The sequence below is a fragment of the Varroa jacobsoni genome, unplaced genomic scaffold, assembly GCF_002532875.2.
Source record: "Varroa jacobsoni isolate VJ856 unplaced genomic scaffold, vjacob_1.0 scaffold_1321, whole genome shotgun sequence".
NCBI classification, from domain to species: Eukaryota; Metazoa; Arthropoda; class Arachnida; order Mesostigmata; family Varroidae; genus Varroa; species Varroa jacobsoni.
In genome coordinates this window covers 173,628-183,256 of record NW_019214223.1, presented here as the reverse complement: position 1 = coordinate 183,256, position 9,629 = coordinate 173,628, and positions in this window count along the sequence as shown.

Sequence of the window (9,629 nt, the reverse complement as noted above, 5' to 3'; positions counted from 1 at the left end):
CTGAAGTTCATAACCTTACTATGGACAGGTGGGCGGGTTATTTATTGCACAACGTCTTAAATGCCCTGACCTTACAGCAATCGTTCTTAGGTAAAGCTACAGTAACACAATGTACTGCATGGTATTCCTTCGTCTTGGGATCGTATAGCTGCCGATAGTGAGACTTTAACGACCGCAATAGGTACATGAGGTACAAGACAAGAATTCCGGCCATTGGATTATTGAATCTCTGCAAATCGGACGCTGGCATCCGGTCAGAACTATTCTTATGTTGCCCTTAAATCGACTTACCTAAACTCAATTGGCCACAGTTGATGACGTCAACGTCATCGTCTCTTCTCACTCGATCTCCCGCCCTGTTAGCTAGCCCTGTCGTTGGTGCCATGTGAGTTTGACGCTTAAGCGCCAAAGTATCATGGCACCATAACGGACATTACCACTCAGCTGAATAGAATAGGTATTGTGTTGTATGTTCGCTTAGGGAACGGGCCGCCTACACCGTCAAGACTTCATAGTTGGACAATGATGATCAGAAACCCGACTATTAGCAAATGTCTACTGGTATGCGCTTATTTCTCGAACGATCGAACATTTATTATGGTTATGGGATGAGTGAAGCGTACCATATATTTGCCATATGGGCGGTAGAACTGGTAATTTCAGGCATATTCATGTGCAAAAAAAGCCCTTAGTGCGCGTCATCGACGTCATATAATTCCTACGACCCAACCCAGAATAAAAACGTATTGATCTGGCACGTATATTAGATTACTATAATCTTGAGATAATATCATCGAGCTATAAGCACTAATCCTAACATTTTCACACCTGAGACCATTGACCGAATATAAAAGGACTGTCTTTCAGCTTTGTTTCTTAGGGCAGCGTTTCGGAAATTATGCCATATGTTTTTCATAGTATATCCCTTATGCTAACTGGCTACTTAGAAATGGCTTAAAGATATTTTGTAAAAGACTGATTATAAATACATTTTCAGGTTGAGGACAGATTTCAGTTAGAGTATCAATCTTTCCTCCTGCAAGATGGTCCGACATAGTCTAAACGAGATTACGCTGATTTTTGTTTGAATTAGTAAATCATGTTTATAGATTCGGCAGCTGCTACATTTTAGAGCACACATGGCAAGCTACCATTCTGCTTATAACGAACTCTTATTAGAGAGCCTGTCGGAAACTGACTGTGAGTAGGTCAAACAGCGGACTATAGTTAAAATCAAGTGAAATTTCGCTTTACATTTACACATTAGAGTACTTTTAATGGTTTATATTATGTGATCTTATAAAGCCTTGTGTTTCCCTGCGCTACTTCGCTGCAACGAATAAATCCGAATCAATTCAAAAAAGGCGCCTTTTCTGCCTCCACAAAACATGAGCTAGCATAAGATTTGTGACACAGCGTTCATTGGTCTCTGGGACTTAATGTTATCCGTAATTTCAAAGGACCTCTCATTTCAGCGTTGTATATGAGTCTATGTCGTTTGTTTACATGAGATAATTAAAGTCAAGCGAAAGCCTCCTTTTTATTTGTCGCACAATGTCTTGTGTTAGAGCCATAGCATAAAATTACTGGTACACGAGCAATACGTAGTCTCTCCGATAGACCTTAAGCACTGCGGTGGACTATGAGCTGCGTCAACGAAAACGCGAGCTTTGACTTAAGACCTATGATTGTTTATCTAGATTCGCTCTTCAAGTACGCTATACATTCAATAGGTATAGCTTAAATATGTGGCTGAGGCAACCGTTATGCACGTAATTCCCTGCGATAAGCTTGCTACGTTCGTCCGTCCCGTACCTGTACCGTGCCTCGTGTAGTGTAACAGAACAGTGAAGACTACAGAGCACTCTGGTGACGCTACTCCCGACGATTCTACTTTTGGTACCTATATAACGGCACGCTCGTACTTGTCGCGGCAGCATCTTGCACAAGCCGATTGATTTGTCATCTGGGTCTACCTTCGTCCCTGCTGTACGATCTCTGCCGGTGATACGTATATGCACGCCCGTCCCACGTACGACGTACAGAAAACTACGACATGAATAATGGCATCTTGAAATAGGCGACAGAAATAGCGCATTACCGGATTGTTATTGCAGTGCTTTTTAGGCCTCCCGCTGCTGCCTCTACTATTCGTGCTGCGCCCGTGCCGATGCCACAACGAGGCTTTGATCTGAGAATAGGTATAACTCCGCACGTTTCTCTGTAATGACTACCATGCCACTACGCACATGCGGATGACAAGCAGGATAAATAAATCATGAAAATTTTATATGCGCGTATCTACGTACATAAGCAATTGACCATTATTGCCCATGGGACAAAGATGGTGTAGTAATATTTTACAGATGAAAAAGGAGGATTTGACGGACCTGCTCGGAGCACATAAGGTCAAAGGAGACTTAGCTGAATACCAATAGTCGCATGTTGAAGAAGATATTTACTGTAACCGAGAGCTTGTTTCTGACTACGTACGGACCGGAAAATTAACGGAACGTGCGGTAACGATAGTGAACTCGCCATTGACGCCAATGAGCTTAGGCCGCATTAAAAACTTGCTTTTGTTTTTATTTGGATTATTCCAAATACATTTGTACAAAAATACGTTTGGTGTAGTATATTTGTTGCCTTAATCGGCCTCGTACTAGCCCGACATAAGCAAATACTGGTCGAGAATTGTATAAACAGGTGTTTCGCCTTCATCAAATTAGAAATGCATTAAGTAAAAGGCATTAGTATAATACGGGTATAAATAGGATGAATTAATTAAAGTCCACGACCGTCTATGTGTTTTTCTTTGAATACACAGTTATAAGAATTGGAATATTTTGAAAAATAAGATGTCATTTCCAAAGTCAATGCAGTGACCCGGAGATATAATGAAGTAAGCACGGCACAGTCGTCGGTGTATGGTCGTTGTCGCCAAGAGCTGTGACCTCTGTGGTCTATGTATATGGTATAACAATAGCGTTGTCGGAATAATGTATTTATTTCCAAAAATGTTTGCCCTCGATGCCAGATGACGTTTTGGGTGCATGGCACAATGTCAAGCTGGGAGCAATGTCCCCTGACCTTCCAAAACACCAGATGCTTTTTTGAATTTAACCACCACTCAGAAGCAGGAGTCTGTACTTTCGGTCTGTAACAGCCACTGGTAAAGTCAAGTGGTCCTAAACCAGGCTACTTGCAGGCTTGTGCTCTGGAACAGTAGACAACTGAAAAAGGCAACACCGAATACATACAGGCAAATTATCGAATACATAATAAAAACATATTTATATAAAAATGATTGCAACATTTCTCAAGTGGTACTAGAGAACTGGATCATGAAACAATAACAGTTGAAACATGATGTTGACTTAAAAGGAGATATGTTAGAAAATATCTAATAGGGGAAAATAAAGGGAAATAAATGTAGAAGAAAAACTTGTAACAATAACGATAGATTATAACAAAATAGCTGGACAAAATCAGACAGCACAACTTTTCGTTGCTGAGTTGAACTCATAATCGGTCGGTTATGTTAAGATTCGTGGTGCATATCATGCCTTTGATCCCAAAACAAAGGGACGGACGGGGGTCACTTTATGGCCCAATAAAAGATCATCATTTCATGCCTTGAGTCGAATTGAAGCAAAGGTTAGAATAGGGGACTCTATACGAACAATGTTTGCTGAAGCTGCATTTGAAATTCAAAATTTTGAAGAAGTTCTGGACGTTCTGAACCTTCGAAAAGCAAGCCTTAGTATTTTCACCAATCCCGGCAAAAATTTCAAATTCTCTGCTCGTCGCTAGTACCGAAGACACTCTTATATACAGCCAAAAATTTATTCGATCAAGTATTTGGAGAGCTTCTTCTATCTTGATTGAATCGACACGACAAGGATGATCTTTATTAAACACTAATCTATTCCTACAACAATGTGTAACTACAGTAATATCGTACGTTATTTCAGTATTACGTTTTGATCGCATATATTTTATAATACAAAAAGAATATGATGGTTCAGGTTAAACAGGTTTCATACATTGTACATGTATTATCCCCCGTGTTTCAAGCTTTCCGTCCGGTATCGCCGTTAAGCATTCCATCAAACGGCTGGCTTGCAGCACTGCACTGCCTAACGTGAGAGAAGTTTACCAGAGCTGGAGGCAACTTTAAAATAGGTTAACCTAATACATTGGCTCATATATGTGGCAATCTATACTTCGATAAAGACAATTTTCTGTATCGTATGCAGTACGCCTAAATTGAAATAATTTTGCCTTAACATATCGTAAAATATATATTTGTTACACAATATAAAGTCCGAAGAAGTAGAGAAAAGCCAAAAAGGTCTAGTCATAACACCCTTAGGTGAGATTGTTTCTCAGCTAAATCTAGCCGTTTTTTGTCAGTTTGACGGTTCCTAAGTGCTCCTTATAATTAAACGTCTTGTGGTGGAGGAAAAGTAACAATGTGTTTACCGTCTATAGTCTACTTAATCACTATTGTAAAAGTTCGCACGTTTTTTTCACGGGTTTGTTTTTCCCCTGGTAGAAACATCAAACTTATCCATAACGATGTTCGATTGAAAAAGCTTGCGAAAGAATAACAGAAATAATTCTAATGATAAAAGCATAGTCGTAATCTGTACCGGAACATTCTTAAATCCACATTTCACATGAAAAATGCCCCCTTTGATGCTGATGAGAAATGCCACGTGAATCGACCTAGATCGAGAGCCATGTCCCCTGTGGCACACAGAGCCGAGCAGATGGTGTTGAAAAAAGGCAACGAAGTAAACGCGGTCGCCAAACCAAACCTCTTGTTTTATGGTATCGTTAGTTTTCTTTCCCAGATCACGTCGCCGCCAACAACTGGACTAGAAGTGAATCACCGTTCAAGACCTATTTGTATTACTTCATTGAACTATATTCTTCCTGTTGTGGTCGGAGGGCCAATGGTAGGAGGCCAAGACGTCGGCTTAGCAGTACCATCAATACTAACTAGGTAGGAAACTTCGTTCGGAGCTAGGGTTTTTGCCGAGCTTTTGGCTACAGATCAAAAGCTCACCGACTAGCAAGCCGCCGCATGGACTACAGTAATACCATCTCATAAGAAATGCCCCCTTCGTACAATCAGCTGGAGTATATAACTATTTATATCCAATATAATGTAAGACAATGGCTATGTGCCAGGCTGTCTTGGGCTGATGTATGCCAAGAGGTCGTGTACACATGCCCATAACAAAACTAGGATTGGCTGACCAATCCAGAAACGAACATCGCTGACATACGAAACGTTAGAGCGAAACGCTAAAAGAAGCTAAAAGAGACCCATGGCCTGTGTAGACGGACGTTCAGACATGGCACTTATAGTGGTTCCACGTTTTATGGCAATGTAGCAGAGCACTTGCAATTGTGCTAGACTGGCTATTGACAGTCGTACTATTTCTCCTGCTGCTGAGGTTACCACTACCGAGCTACGACAAACCAGATGCAACGCAACCCCATAGTTTTGCTAAAACCAAGCAAGGATAGAAGCATACAGAGTCGTCAGAAAACTCCGGTGCATGCTTACAATTGGCTGTGGCTTCCGTTGCTCGTACCGCCCTCCCGTGGAAGCTCAGGCTACCGGGCAGGACAAATAAAAGTTGTGCTCAAGTCAAGCAGGCAAGTTAGTTGTCTGGCTTGCTTGACCGGTGGGGTGGTTCTACGGCAAAGGAAACTCTGCTCGGTCTACAAATAGCGGGTGGCCGATGTATATATGTATGCCCCTTCGTGCGTGGACGGCATTCGAGCTGGTCCTACACAAGGCCTGTCCATCCTGATCGAAGGGATCGTGCTGTCGGCAGTTGCCTAAGGGTCACGTGCAGTGGTCGTAAACGAAGCGTGCCCTTGCATCTTGCCCGGTGTCTGTGTGTGCAATACGACAACTTTGTCCGTATACACGTCACACAGGGGCAAAGAAGCCAGTAGGCTGTGGGGCATATGGCAGGTTTGTGTCGGACATTGTCTCAAGGAATGTATGCTGATTGAGATTCTCGCATTCTATTTCTATTGTCACCTACATTTTAGCGTTGTCATCGCATGCATCCGTTGTTCTAGATGTCACAGAAATTTGCGTAAATTTACGTAGCGTCCCGAAATTCGGATGATTTCAGTCTTATTCAACGTTAAATTTGCATAGTGTGAGTCACTGTGGTCTGTTTCTCAAGCTCCTCCGCCTCCCAATAGCTATATTCTTTCAGGAGATTAATGATGGAAGTTTCTTTCTCAAATCATTTCTCAATGCATACAGATTACCAAAATTTGTTAAATAATAGTTCTCTAGCAAGTTCGAATGACGGAAATGATCTTGCAGGAAAAAGCAGGTTTAAAGTGAAAATGGTGCAAAAAACTGTCTGAAAAATGTGACGTTCTAAAGATATAATAAAAAAAAAAAAAAGAAAAAAAGAACTCCAACTGAAATTTTACAATCTTTTAATAGCTATATACTTGCTTCAGTCTCACTATATAACGGGCAGTAAAACAAAATAATAAAGTACTGACAAATAAACCATTTTTACATGAAAGAGTATTCAGACCGTTCGAACGGAATCCTTGAAATACAATTAGCTCTTGTAGCGTAAAACAATTATGACGTAAATTAGCTAAATTTTCCAAATGGAATCTCCATACCACTGACTGTTACTCGACCCATCCGCGGCAATATTTCTGTTAGGGCACATGTTGCCTCTGGGCTATTGAAACATTATTTCTGTGAACGCTTCTACGAAACGTAATGAGAAAAGTTACATTTATGATCCATCTTTGACATTGCAAGGTACTGCATCGTGCTATTGGTTTATCGGCTCTCTCACCGACCGGCTATTAGAGTAATGCCAGTACGATTTGTTCCAGCTATAGGCATAGGCGTTAATTCGGTACATAGAACTAGGAAGTTGAATTTAGTACACACAAACAGGCTCTCGGGCCCACTTCGTACAAAGGAGACAATTGCATCAATAGCAAACAGCAAAACATGTTTTTATGTCGGAATCGAAGAAAACAGAAAGACTCCGGGCGTTTTTGCTGACTCTCGAGGTACGTTTGAAGACATGCTTCAGCTTTGGCCTTATTCCGTTGGGAAAATGAAATTGTATAACAACGCCAAAGGAGACGACTGTGAGTTGCGCGCTGATTGACCTCGTTGAAACAATACGTCAGGTTATTTAAGAGTTTTCAGGCTGCCAGCAACGTTGAGGCATTGGGTTAGCTATACATTGAAGTTACCGTGCTTTGCTGTTAGCAACAACAACATCGGATATTTGCGCCTTAGATACAATTCACTTAGCTACAGAGGAGCAGATCGAACGAAGGCAAAGGCCACCTAACGGTTGTTCAACTGCGAAAAATTCGAACGTACGAAATGGACGAGCATGTGGTTATTGTTGGGAAAACTGCTTATGGGAGATCTCGTATCGGTCGTGCCGAAAGGGTGACGATAGGACACAATTTGGGTGAAAAATTTCGTTTCTCATGACGAGACCCTGCTGAGCACTGCGGGCAGCTTACGTCTCAGCCCGCGTGTGTCAATCAGTGATCTTCACGCAGCTCTCTAAATCGGCCAAGCTCATACGAAATTCTGTACCACGTACCCAACAATTGAACCGGAGCAGAAACAATATGTGTATTTTCTGACTTTTGAAGTTTCGCATACTCAATTGTACATCACAATCGGAACAAGTTTAAATAGTTAATAATAAATTCCAACGCTTTTAGAGCTTTTTTCTACTGCAGTTCACAATTAAGTAGTAATTTTTTTTTTTTTTTTTTGAACAGAACAATTTCGTATTTGCAGATTATAGATCTAAGCCTTAGCTAACATGGTGAGCATAGACTGATCATGAACGTATCTTCAATGAAGACTTTATAAGCCTCAATTCAGTCGATGGTTTCTTTAGATATGTAATTTCGGTACCTATGAAATATCATGGCTGTATTTGACGTATGTTCACCAGATGGACAACAATATTAAACATTTCGGTAAGATAAGAATAATTTTGTAAAAACTCTCTATTGGATTTATAGAACGCTACTGGGCGTGAGTTAACCTTTCTATTCATCACTATCGTGAGTTATATTGGATATTTTGAACTAGTACATTGTTGGCAAATAATTTTCCCTCTTCTTGTAACCTGGCTGCCAAGTGTTTTTGCAATCAATTTCAAAGCGTGTGCTAAAATTTAGTAGATCTGTGTTACAGTGTACGGGCAGGCAAAAAACCTTTTGGAAGGGCCTACAATGCAAAGCTCTGAATCTACTATAATAAGTAATTATATCGAGCCTTCTCTTCCATGATCATCGTTACATTGTTCACTGCTGTTAAAGTGAATAGTGATTCATATTGACAAATAAAAGCTTATATATAGGGCTATATAAAGCTTAGGTATAGGGATATATAGGTATATCCCTAAACGTACTCTAAGGTTACATTCAAATCAGCGTTTCATAGTGACCGGCTAGCGAACAATAGTGCTTACAGGTTTAACGTACCATTGCGACAATTCTTTTAGACAGAGTCCTACACAAGATACTGCGCGGCTGGTGATCTGAAAAATTGAAGTTTCATCATCGGAAGACCAATGTGAGTAAATCAGTCATGCACAGTCAGCGCGGGTGACAAAGGCTGGTGCAGTAGGGAAAACTAGATCATTATATAGCAAGCCAACAAAGAGACACCGTCGTCGATTCAGTCGCAGCTTTTTTAGAACCTTCAGATCGCTCAGAAAACACAGCAAACACGAGAGGTAATAGCGAAAAACTTGTATATTTACGAAGCGTAGTTTTGTTAGCGAGCCGCTTGATGAGTACGATTTGCACCGAGTCCACCTATTTGAACATGTGCTGGCCACATTTTTAGGTAAGATCATCTTATGTCTTAGGCTGATCTGTCTGGCAAAAGCCTATCAGTGGGCCATTTTTTTTTTTCTTTCTATAATTCAGGCAACGAACTATTGGAAATCTTCCGTTTGTGTAGTAGTGAAATTAGACGAATCATTGCAATTTAGAAAGCTACCTCGGAGGCGCTCCGACAAATGATTGATTTTTACACGCCATTAGTAAACCATAGGTGTCCATGAATTAAACTCTTATCTGATACGGCGTGAAGTTAGCATTGACGTTGCGGCACGTCTACATCAAGTTACTAGTCAAAGCCAATGACTCTAGTTGAAGTTCGTACGACCTTCAAAGGCTGTACGAAATGATATAAGAAGGGGTTTTGTTTAATTTATCGTCTGAGCTGTTTTGAAAAAGAGTATATTAACGCTCCAGGAACATGGTAAGGCTGAATTCTTTACGAAGAAGCTCTCTCTATAGTGCGAAAGGACCAAACAGCGCGCAAGGCCATAAACCTATATATAGGTCTGATAAATACTTCCAAGATAGATGAATTTATCTCACGGTTAAATGACTCATTCATTACTGCCAAATTGATACCCTTTCTTCCCACCTTGCCTATTACATATACAAGGACGGTGGTGTCAGCCGAAAGCAATAGTAGATGACTGTTGTGTAGACGACGAAATGTATGACTCTATTGTTTGCTCAAGAGTTTCCCATTGCTTGTAACAGCTCCCTTCTAT